The sequence below is a fragment of the Aplysia californica genome, unplaced genomic scaffold (genome assembly GCF_000002075.1).
Source record: "Aplysia californica isolate F4 #8 unplaced genomic scaffold, AplCal3.0 scaffold00347, whole genome shotgun sequence".
Classification (NCBI taxonomy): Eukaryota; Metazoa; Mollusca; class Gastropoda; order Aplysiida; family Aplysiidae; genus Aplysia; species Aplysia californica.
The window spans coordinates 95,413-107,620 of record NW_004797617.1 but is presented as its reverse complement, the minus strand read 5'-3'; positions in this window follow the sequence as shown (position 1 = coordinate 107,620).

The following is a 12,208-nucleotide window of genomic DNA, read 5'->3' as shown; positions in this document are numbered from 1 at the left end:
TTCTTCTTCTTCTTCTTCTTTTTCTTCTTCTTCTTTGTTGACGTTGTTGTTGTTGTTGTTGTTGTTGTTGTTGTTGTTGTTGTTGTTGTTGCTGTTGTTAGTGCTATTACAGTAATTGTTGTTGTTGTTGTTGTTGTTGATGTTGACGTTGTTGTTGTTGTTGTTGTTGTTGTTGTTGTTGTTGTTGTTGTTGCTGTTGTTAGTGCTATTACAGTAATTGTTGTTGTTGTTGTTGTTGTTGATGTTGACGTTGTTGTTGTTGTTGTTGTTGTTGTTGTTGTTGTTGTTGTTGTTGCTGTTGTTAGTGCTATTGTTAGTGTTATTATCATCATTATTGTTTTAAATTTGTGTTCTCTGTTATGCTTAAAAAGACTACACTTTGTATTCAAACCACATTCACATTAAGATAAAGAAGACTATTTGAGCTTGCTCAGTGGGCAAATTGTTTATATACAAAGCATGGAAGAGGCATTATTTTAACTCGATGTTTCTGTGCAAGACACGAACAGCGTCTGAGGTATAACCGCTACGCTCTTTGCCTCAGACGCAAAAGATGCAAGTTCCATTCCCATTTCGGAAATAATGTAGAGACCCAACAACATGTCAGTTTGCGAACTAATACAGAACTGTGTAATACGTTCTCACACCTTCTTTATACACCCCTGCGACTTTCGAATACAGTAGTTCCATCAAGTTTTTGTTGCATTATTATATCATAGGTGAGCGCACAGGGGCTGCTTCATTAAGTTGCTACATTACCTGCCCCTACCCATTTCCCAGGGTAGTACAACCATGTACAAAGCATAACTGAAGCACACTGAATTAGCAATAATAATAATCTGACCGTCAGGAAATCTTGTCAGTAACCGTGATATGGGACTAGAGCAGGTCGAAGCGTAGGGATTTGTGACTGGTAGAAATAATGACACAGCCTTCATGCAGATCGTTGTCTTTTGGGACTTTGGTGCGGGAGGATGCATTGATTACATGGCGATTTTATGAATGAATGTGTTTTTATGCCCCCATCGTCACAGTTTAGAAAGTCAAAGAGATGAATTTCCGATCCTTCCAGTCGGGAACCGAGCTTGGAACTGCTGCATGAGATGGCGAAGCGCCTAACCGTTGAACCACTGACCATTTAGCGAAGCAGTCAATGGTGGAGAAAAGATAGTCCATGCCCTGACTGGTTGGCAGATGCCTGATAAAGTCAATGTGTAGACATTTTATGCCGTGCCATAAGAATATTGGCTAATGGCTCATTAGGACGCGCACGTGTATGCGAGAGTCTATGAATGGGCAAAGACTGTGCGAGCCCAAGAACTTAGAAACACCGGTCTCTGTACACCAATGGATACATCACAGAACAGGGTAGATGTCCCAATCTGAATGTCTTGCAGCTGTAGACCAGTGGAAGCTTTGTGATAGGCCCCCATCTTGCCAGATTGAATATGGTCTTGAAATAGGCGATTAAAATCACTCACAGAGGCGATGTAGTGTCATAATATTGAGTTAGTACTGCAACGTGAAAGGGCATCTGCCATGACATTTATCTTGCCTCTGGTGTGCCGGATGTCAGTGGTTAATTCGGCAAAGAAATAAAAACTGTCTTGACTGTCCAGGAGAACGGTGGGAACGGTCACGTTGACTTTGACAACTCACGTAAAGGGTTTGTGATCTGAGTACAGTGTAAAAGGTTATCGCTACAATAATGCCTGGAATGTTAGATGGAAGTATGGGCTGCCTGAAGTTTTCGGTCAAAGGCACGGACGCGGGGCGGGGACATTTGAGGCCAAAACATTGGGTGGCCACAACGGAATAAAGGTGAAGCGAACGGTGCAATGCAGCGTGGTGTAGCATATTTTAATTTTCATACCAGTTTCAGTTGCCCACGGATCGGAAAAGTTTCGCATTATTTGTGCTGGTCGATGAGGAGACTGAACAGAAAAAAGGCCAAGAAAGGAACGGGTGCGCCCAATCAACCGACTGCATATTTGAATAAAAGGAGAGGCATCTAAATTCGCTTTCACATTTCTTTTAAATTTTCTTTGATGCTTTATTCCGTTGTGGTGAATGGGAAATAGAAACATATTAATCATAGAATCCTCAGAGTGTTTAAAAGCATATCAAAGATAATACCGTGGTTTTTCAATATACAGATAGTTTTGAAAATGCAACTAAACACACCTACACATGCATACACAAGCATAATAAATACACACATATAACGTAATGTGTTATACACCACAAACAACCTGTATCTATGGTGTAGCGATTAGGCATTTCACTGTCTCACGTAGAAGACCCGAATTCAATTCCCGAGGCAGCAGGAATTTTCATCTAGTACCGTTATTTCGTTCTTTCGGCTTGGATGTTGTAGCACTCTCAGCCTGGGTTTTTAGAGTAAAGTTTTACGGCGCTGGCAACTGCATAAGGTCATGTAAGTGCCAAGGGGTGGATGTCAACACAGAGATGTCCAAACGGGGAATCAGGCTTAATCTGCTCACCTCTCTAGCCTCAACAGCACGAAGTCTGCTTCGACTATCAAGCCACCTCGGAAATAGCAGTTCACAAGATAAATAGAGAGAGAGAGAAAGAGAGAGAGAGAGAGAGAGAGAGAGAGAGAGAGAGAGAGATACAGAGATAGATAGATAAATAAATAGATAGATAGATAGATAGATAGATAGATAGATAGATAGATAGATAGATAGATAGATAGATTTTTTGGTAAGTGTTTTACGGCGCTCGCAACTGCATACGGTCTTATAATTTTGAATTTTGCCCTGGTAGCAGCCGAAGCCTACTCGTATCGATTTTACCTGGGTACCTGGAAGTAGTGGAAGTGTCAACTCTGACTCAGTGGTTGACGTGTAATGACCCCGCATCTTTTATGGTCGCGAGCTGCCGTTGCACATTCTGCCATATCCAGTCCATGTTCTTTTGTTGTCCATCCATGTTATCCTCTGCCTTTCTCTGGCTCTCTTGCCCCACATCTTTCCTTCAAGCACCTCTTTCACAATGGGCTCGTGTCTTTTTAAATGGCGTGGCAATGTATTTTTTTACGTTTCATTTTGCTCAGCAGGGTCTGTCTTGTGTATAGAATCTGACACACCTCTTTGTTTGTCTTTTTTGTTTTCCCAACTTATTCTGGCCTTTCTACGACAGCACCACATCTCAAACGCATTTATTTTGTTTTCTCGTTTCCTTGTCAAAGTCCAGGTCTCTTCGCCATACAGGAATACGAGGAAGATGTATCATTCCAGTAGTTTCTTTCTCACAGTGAGAAATAGAAGCCTGGATAAAAATAGTTTTTACATTTGGTTGAATCTTGATTTGCTGCTCCTGTTCTCATATTATGTTTTCTTCTTTTTCACTTCTTCCATCACCTGTTATCGTTGCCCCTAGATACTTGAATTGGTGTTCTTGCTCGATTCTCTCTCCATCTATGGTTATGTTATGTCAGTTGTTTTTCCAGAAGATTTTGATAAGACCATTGTTTTTGTTTTCTTGGCGTTCATGTCGAGACATTTCTTACTGCTGTTCACTTTCTCTACTTTCACAATTTTAGAAACGTTTGTGTTTTCAAGCAGTACTGTATCATCTGTGTGTCTCATGTTATTGAAGTTGTGGCCCCCAATAGTGACTTCCTGCATTTTTTGAAATTCTCTAAAAAATAAAATCTGTATAGATGTTAAAGACATAGGGAGAGAGGACATAACCTTGTCTTACTCCTCTATGGGTGTGGATATTCCGATATTTCATAACACACTTTTTTGCTGTCTTCTGCAGCCAGTAAAGATTTCCTATGATTCATATATCTTTGCTATCAATACACTCAAGCAGCCTGATGAGATGGATTCTGTCAAAAGCTTTTTGAGTAGTCAATAAAGCAGGCAAAGAAGTCTTTTTGGACTTCATGTTCTTGTGCTATTGTGTTCATGCAGAGAGTTCTTACGTCACTTCCAGACCTGAAGCCGAACTGTTCTTCTCCAATTTCTTTGTCAATTTTGCCCTTGATTCTCCCCAAAATGACTTCCAAAAGTATGTTCAAGATATATGTCATTAGACTGATGGTCTCGAAGTCCTTGCATTTTGTTGCTTTTTTTGTGCGATAATAATATAAATCGATTGGAGTAGCTCCTCTGGCATATGTCGTGAGTCATAGATATCGTTGAAAAGTTCTGTCATGGTGTCAGTGCCAAACTGATCTAACTGCTTCAGCATTTTATTGTTTATGCCATCTTCACCAGAGGCTTTTCTTTCTGGGGTGTTTCTAATTGCGAGCTCTACCTCTGATTTTAGAATATTGTGATCATTGTTGTTGCTTGGTTGTGGTAGTGGTAGTCTTTCATTTTCAAATATTTTTCCTACATATTCTGCCCATCTATCGATTTTGGACCACCAATAAGCGATCTTGAACGTGCGCAACTTGCACCCGGAACCTCCGAGATTTTTCACTCTCATCCGAGAAGGCAAAGCGTAGATCATACTTACCATAGGATCAGGGATGTGGCTGAAAGACAACAAAAAGAAGGAACCGAGGAGTAACAGTAGGGAGGCTGCAGAAAGAGTCAGGACCCCAGAGGAGGGAGTAAAGAAGATGACGGGGTGGCGGCAAAAAGTGGAGACAAAAGCAGACGACGGACTATTGTTAGATAGAAGGAAAGGGTGTAAAATGAAAACATTTTTAGAGAAGAACATATTCCGTCGTTACCGGGATTCGAATCCGGGACCTATTGAATGAGAGGCGAACACTTTATATTAACCTCTAGGCCACAAGAGCCCCCCCCCCCCCCCCCCCCCTTTAGATAGATAGATAGATCGATTAGAGAAAGAGACAGAGCCAAAGAGGCAGAGAGAGAGAGCGAGAGAGAGACAGACAGACAGACAGACAGACAGACAGACAGACAGACAGACAGACAGACAGACAGACAGACAGACAGACAGACAGACAGACAGACAGACAGAGACAGAGACAGAGACATAGAGAGAGAGAGAGAAAGAGAGAGGGAAAGAGAGAGAGAAAGAGTAGACGAAGGGAATGTTGGGGTGAACGATGGAACCGGTAGATAATTGAAAAGAGATGAAGCGCCATGTGTGGAATAAAAGTTTAGAGTACAAAGTTAAAGTCATAGTGTAGTGACTTATTAAATGACACATGCGCGCAAAGGTTGTCCATTTAAACTAATGTTGCTTTATTGTTTATGCACATAGTTGTAGTTGTATATAGGCGCTTGAAAAATAAACGTTACTCCATCAGTACTTAGTTCACAACCCGACTCTCTGTCAAGTCTCTACAACTACATTCTTCATAAAAAGTTAAGGACCAGTCAGAATAATGGGTAGTATTTTTAAATAAATCATTAAAAAGTAATCAGATGTATCTAGATCTAGTAAAATTCAGTAGCAAGGCTAAGGGAAACCTGGCCACGAACTGTGCTCACTTGTCTGCCTACATAAGCCGCCGTTTCAGCTCTGTTTTACAGTATAACCGCGCCAGGCCACATATCACCGCGACAAAAATTGAACAACTTCGACAGGACCCGGACAATTGCCTGGCTGAAGGATCGAGTTGCCGTATACGAAGTGTCACTCAGACTTCAGGTATCACACTCCATCATCAACGGCTGAGGCAGATTTCGCGGTGACAGGAAGAGTCCAGGAGCGGCGTCGCACGGGTCGCCCCAAGAAAACGACAGCAAGAGAAGACCGCTACATCCAACGCCTAGCCATACAGCAGCGGATTAGCACTGCCTGCTTCATCAGGCGACGTCTGCGAGCTCCCACCAACACCTCTGTCTGTTGGCAGACAATACGTCAACCTTCGTGCACGTCGTCCCGTCAGGAAACCTAAAGTGACCCAGAACCAGCGAGCCAACCGTCAAATCTTTCGGCCAATGCAGTTCAAGAAGTAGTCCCTTTGAAGGCGGCTCCATTATGGGTTTTTTGTTGAGGGGGCGGGGGGGGGGGGATCAGCAGACATCACAGAACCCCCTTTTATAATGTCGACAGTATCCTGACAGGGCAGCGGTATCTGCTGGAGCTCCTTCGACCTCTGGTCGTCCGGGCACTGAAGCAAATTGGGCCTGCTGCTGTCCTTCAGAACAACAATGCCACGCCGCTCAGGGTCAGGGCCGTAAACGCCTTCGTGCAGCAGGTGGGGATTACCAACATGGTTCGGCCAGCCAACAGTCCAGTCCTCAATCCTATTGAACAGTTGCGGCTTGAGCTTGGTTGGAGAGTTTGGGAGAACCACCATTTGCCCGCCAACCGACAGCAGCTGCTTGGATGGCTGCAACAAGAATGGAACAGCATTCGACAGGCCTTTCTGGCACGCCTGATCAACTCTATGCGCCAGCAGTGCCTTGATTGCCTTGCCGTGAGTGGTGGGCACACGCACTTCTGACAATTCCATTGCCATTCACGAACTTAAACTGGTCGTTTTGTTCAATACTGCAGAGACTTTTTGAGACCCTTTCATGGGTAATTTTAGATTTTGAGGGTGGGTCCCTTTTGAGCGATGGGAATTACGCATTTCAGTTTTGTTTTGTGACGAAATGTGTTTTCTTTTCATTTATGGATTTATGAATTAAATGTTCTAGTAAAAGCACCCGTTCTACTAACGGAGTAATAATGAAGAAGTATTAGAAAAGTTAAGAAGGGGAAAAAGGCTGAAAACAGGAAAGAAACAAAACATAAATATCTTACCTTGAATTTATCCATGTAGCACCCCCCCCCCCTTGACTACCTCTAGGGGTAAGACTTCTTCCCCCTCTTCGAAGGCGTGACTTTTTCTCCTAATGTTCCAGCTCAATCATTAAAAAAGAAGAAGAGTTAGGCCTACATGCCAATTGTTGCTTCCTAGAAAAACCTAATCTAGATTCTAGAACTAACCTAGATCTCGAAGGATTATAAAGACAAAGGCCAATAACTGAAAGAAGGAGCCTGGGCCTATAGATATATCTAAGTTTAGAAATTCACATTTTTAACAGATGACCTAGTTTCAAGATCTATTCACAGCAGGAAAAATCCACTTTCAAGAATATTTTCATCATTCTTGATCTCGATCTAAGATTCACAGATAGATTTAGATCTAACCTAGATCTAGATCTTAGAATCCAATGCACAGCAAGAAAAATCCACTTTCAATATTATTCAATAGGTTATCGAAATATCACAGATCTAGATCTAGATTCTACTTTCATTTCATGATTTTTCTTGATTCTAGATCTCATCTAGACACTGGGGAAGAAAATACACCCATTCTTCGGAGTGAGCGCTAAATCCAATTGGCTGAATCTTTGACTTTGACCCATGAATACATTAGATAGGCCTACGGTAGGCTACTCTTGGCGCTTTCGACGACACCCTCCCTGTCATTCTCACCACTCTCCCTCTGCAGTAATTTCTGGCCTTCTGTATCTCTTCCTTTCTCTCTCTCTCTCTCTCTCTCTCTCTCTCTCTCTCTCTCTCTCTCTCTCTCTCTCTCTCTCTCTCTCTCTCTCTCCTAAGGGTAACAAACGAACCCTCTCACTACCCTTCTCTCTTTGATTTTTATCTATTTCTTTCATTGACACTTAACAACAATGTGCGAGCCGACGTGAGTAAATTTCAAGCTATGCCAACGACAATAAATAAACCGTCATCTTTGCGTCTGACCCGCCTCGAATGGCGCCGCTCTTGGAGCGGCCAGTCACTTTTTTGTATTCATTTTTACCGCCCAGTCCCGCTCCGTTCCGCCCCGCTTGCAGTGTGGCCAGAACCTCAGGCAGTTGCAAGCGCCGTGCAACACTGACCAAAAGAAGAAAAAAAACCCTGCAAAACAAAAACAAAAACAAAAATAACAAAAAACTAAGCATACACAAACAACAACAACAACAACAACAACAACAACAACAAAAGGTTTACAGGAAGAGAACTCATTGACTCAAATTTTAAACACGTGTATAAACAGTCGCATTATAAAGAAGATAAAATGAAATCGAAAACAATGGAATCATCTCCCTTGACGAGCGAGAACTTTGACTAAAATTTGTGCAACTAAGGAAAAACAACTCATTTCAGTCTCCGGAAAAAAATCTGGTGACTTTTGATTTTTTTTGGGATAAGGTTGTTGATATTTAAAGTGCACAGTTTCTTTTCCACCGGAGTATAATATAATCTAAACTATATTATTATATTTGTTGGCGTCAAACTTACAGTAATAAACCATGATTTTTTTGTTGTTGTTGTATTTTGGGTTTTTTTTTCACCCATTAGATAAAATAGAACTTGAGCACTTGATCCTTTTGTCGAGAAACATACTACTCAACAGAAAAATTCATTTTCTTCGCACATCACGCCTCGGCTGCTGGAGGTGTCCTTTGCGTGCACAAGACGAGATCTGTGCTCAAACCATTGGGTCAAATATAAAATATAAATAATTTATTTAATGAGCGATTTATATCACACTTGAAGTTGTTTTAGCATTGCACTTCCGGTAAAATAAATCCGTATATTTCACACTTACAATATAGGCCTGATATCTCACATGTGATACATACAAGTTTGCATAAATTTCTCCGCGCACTATATTTGCCTTCTAACCTTTTGTCAGCAAAGTATACACTTGAATCATAATATTCCTAGACCGTGAATGTTGTGGCAGCCCCTTTTTGCCCTCTGTAAAATCTTCGCTGCAAAGCGCGCTCACCAAAGGCGCCCAAATGAAGTGCCAGACACCATCTCCCACCACTGTCCCTATAGTAGAGAGTAGGCCATAGAGTTATCTCCTTTTAAAACTACAGTCCGTACAAGATCACGTGACACGGACTTATTTTAATTTGTTGGCGGCCATTTTCGTGTTGGCAAAATGTTTGTTTACATGCGAGTGGGCGTTTCTCTGTTCTTATTAAGAAAAGTTTTCTATTAGATTCTAACTTATGGTTTTAATCCAAAGAGATTCGCTTAAAAGTATAAGCGTGTGAAACCTCTGGTCCCTTTCTGGATTAACGTCTTACAGCCTTAGAGACTTTCTCACAGTAAATTCATCCCCAGCAAACGTCTGATTAGCCTGGAAGTGGATGATTGAAGACAATGAGACCAGAAAAGATAGTGCAGCACTGATATGTCTATCAGTGTACTAAGAAAGCCCCACAAAAAAAGGAACTCATCTTTCTTTTCACTGGTAAGAATACGATTTATAGAATTTAGAAAGATTAGATCCAGATCAAGGTTTTGAAGAAAACATTAGAAAAGATTAGGAGCCTGTTTTGATCAAAGCTTACCTTTCAATTATTTAATATTAGATCTAACCGCTGCAATTTTGCCTCGTCTTTGAGTTTAATTACTTACTTAAACATCACAAAATCCCAGCTAGATCTACCAATCTGAGGTATTAGTTTCACTCACTTGACTCACTGATTAAGATATTAAACATGAACAGTCATAAGCCTGTTTGCATCCATAGTAATATAAAAGTATCAGCAAAAAATATTTATTTGGGATGATGATGGATGAGAGCAGTAAAAGATAGACTGCTATTGTAACCTTGCTTGTGTCTAAAATGTATGATGTAATGTATATTTGTGACAAAGGAAACCATAGCCAGACTACGATTAATGCTGAGCTTGCTATATGCACAGCACATAATCTGTGTTTTGGTGCATATTTTCTATTGCACGAATGAATTTAAACAACTCAACACTGTTTCTGTCATGCAGTTTAGTGATTTTGCTTTCTTTCATCACATCATTTATGGGTGGTTGGGGGCAGTGAGGCGCATAGCGGTCGAATGTAAAGCTATTGGGCTGCAGTAAGTTTGGTTGTTTATATTATGGATTTTTGATAGTGTCACGTGTCTTTAATTTTGTAGCAAAATAGAAGAATGGCTTATTATTTTCGGTACGGTATGGTTTGAGTAGCGCAAAAATTATTCATAATGTCTCTTCCCTTTTTTATTTTTGGCAGTTACAATTTGGGTCTATCTATTACTATCAAACCATACGAACGGCTCAACCTAACCCTATCTCCTAACGCTAAGTTTAAGACGAAATGAAATGCTGAACCTTACGTAACCCCTTCGCTAGCGCTACGACTAAAATGAAGGGCTATCCCTAATCCTATGAAAAAAATGGCATAGTAGTCACTCTGGGTTTTTTTTTTTTAAATAAAGAGCCATCAGTAAGGTTCTGGGCCATGTGAAGTAAAGGTTGACTAGCAGCTAGATCTTTTTCACAATGGGCAGGTATTTTTTTTCAAACAGTGTACTTTGTTGTACTGTGTACAGTCTACATAACACTGGCTCTGTTCGTCACAGGAAGAACAAACATGTTCTTTTCCTGCACCAGTGATGCATACAAGTTGGGGATCAATTTCAGTGGCCTCAAGTAAGTCTAATTTAATCTTGTCCAAAACACACCACAGTAAAGGGGACTTGGAGTTGGGATTCCCGAGGGGAGAGAGGGTGGGGTGGTAGGAAGTTTCCATGACACCTACACCTATTCATACTTCTTCTTAAAACTTCTATAGGCCCTATACGCTTTGGTTCAGTCAGTAAGAAATAAACGATCTCGTAGTTAAAGTGTTGATGAAAAAATATCGTTGTTTTATTGTTCTTTTTGTTGGTTTGTTTTAAGCCTATCTATCTTTATCGGTTTAATAATACATTTATTTGTACATCTACTTGTAGATCTCGTAGCCTAGAGGTTAAGGAGTTCGCCTTTCATTCAAAGGTTCCGGGTTCGAATCCTGGTTGCGATGGAAATATTTTCTTCGCTAAAATTGTCTCCTTTCACCTCCTTTCCTGCTCTCAAACAATATTCTGTCGTCTTCTTTCGTCTCCACTCTCTGCTCCCACCCCCTCACCTCCTTTGCCCCCTCCTCTGGGCTCCTGACTCGTTCTGCAGCCTCTCCACTGCTTTTTCTTGGTTCCTTCCTACAGCTGTCTTTTAATCCCAACCCTGATCTTCTGGAGGAAAGATCTACACCTAGCCTTCTCGACAAGGGCGAAAAATAGCGGAGGTCCCGTGTGTAAGTTGGGCACCTTAAAGATCCCTTGGTGGTCCCAAATCGATTAGAATAGGCTTCGGCCGCCGCCCGGTGTCGTAGAATATTTCGGAACCAGGATAAATCGGAACTGGTTCCCAAAAATCCTAGGATACATGTATATCGGAACCATTCCCATTTGTCCTGCACCTGGTGGCAGGATATTTGGGACCCTCCAGGATATTTCGGAACCACCGTCATCCCTGTGTGATACGCAGTGTCTCACACTTCACAATCAAAGGAAACAGACAAATGAATTAAATTTAAACTTTTTTTATTGGCAACTTTCAAACCCACAATCATTACATTGTTGAATTGCTACGTGAAAACATAGAACCAGAGAACAAAATGACACAATCCTTGGCAGCTTTATATGTGTACATTTGGCTCACAGGCTTCAACAAAAAAAAAATTGGCAATGTAACGTTCCAGTACACTCTTCAAAATTTCAAAAGCATCAAAATAAAAGTTTTTAAAAAAGAAAAGAGAAAAGAAATCAAAGCACTTCCCTTGTATTCTTCATAAACGTTTTTTACTTCCAAACATAATTAAAATGCAAATCTAGTAGATCTACAGCCAGCTAGTTCTACTCATTTTAAAGCATTATTAGATTATACTAACAACACAACCCTAATGCAAGTTAATATTTTACATTATAGATCTATAGTGGATGTACCCCCAGTGGCCACGTACCCCCAGTGGCCACAAGGCCTCAATATCTAATTAAAAACGACCATCCCTGATGTGAAAAGAGCCTGGTTTCTGGAGAAAATAGGTTATTATTCATGTCTAAACCAAAACATTCACCAAATCAAGTTCAATGAACAGAAAATCGGGCTTTGAACTTTGTTTCTCTGGGCATGCAACTGTGTCGTTGGGGGTACATCCACTCTAGATCTAGATCTAATCTAGGTCAATCTATCTAGGCTTTGTAGATTCTTGGCCTACATTTAGTTCTAGTGATTGAAGGAGCAATATGGAAGGGAATGGGTGAAAAGTTGGGTACCCTCAGTGTAGATTGTTCTGCAAGACAAAATATGGTTGTAGGCCTATAAGAAAGCTATTTATGGACCAAACCGCAATTTTTCGTTAAATTTTGCGTGCCCGAACTGATGGGTCATCCTTCGCCCCTGCGGGTGAGAGAGAGAGAGAGAGAGAGAGAGAGAGAGAGAGGGAGGGGGGAGAT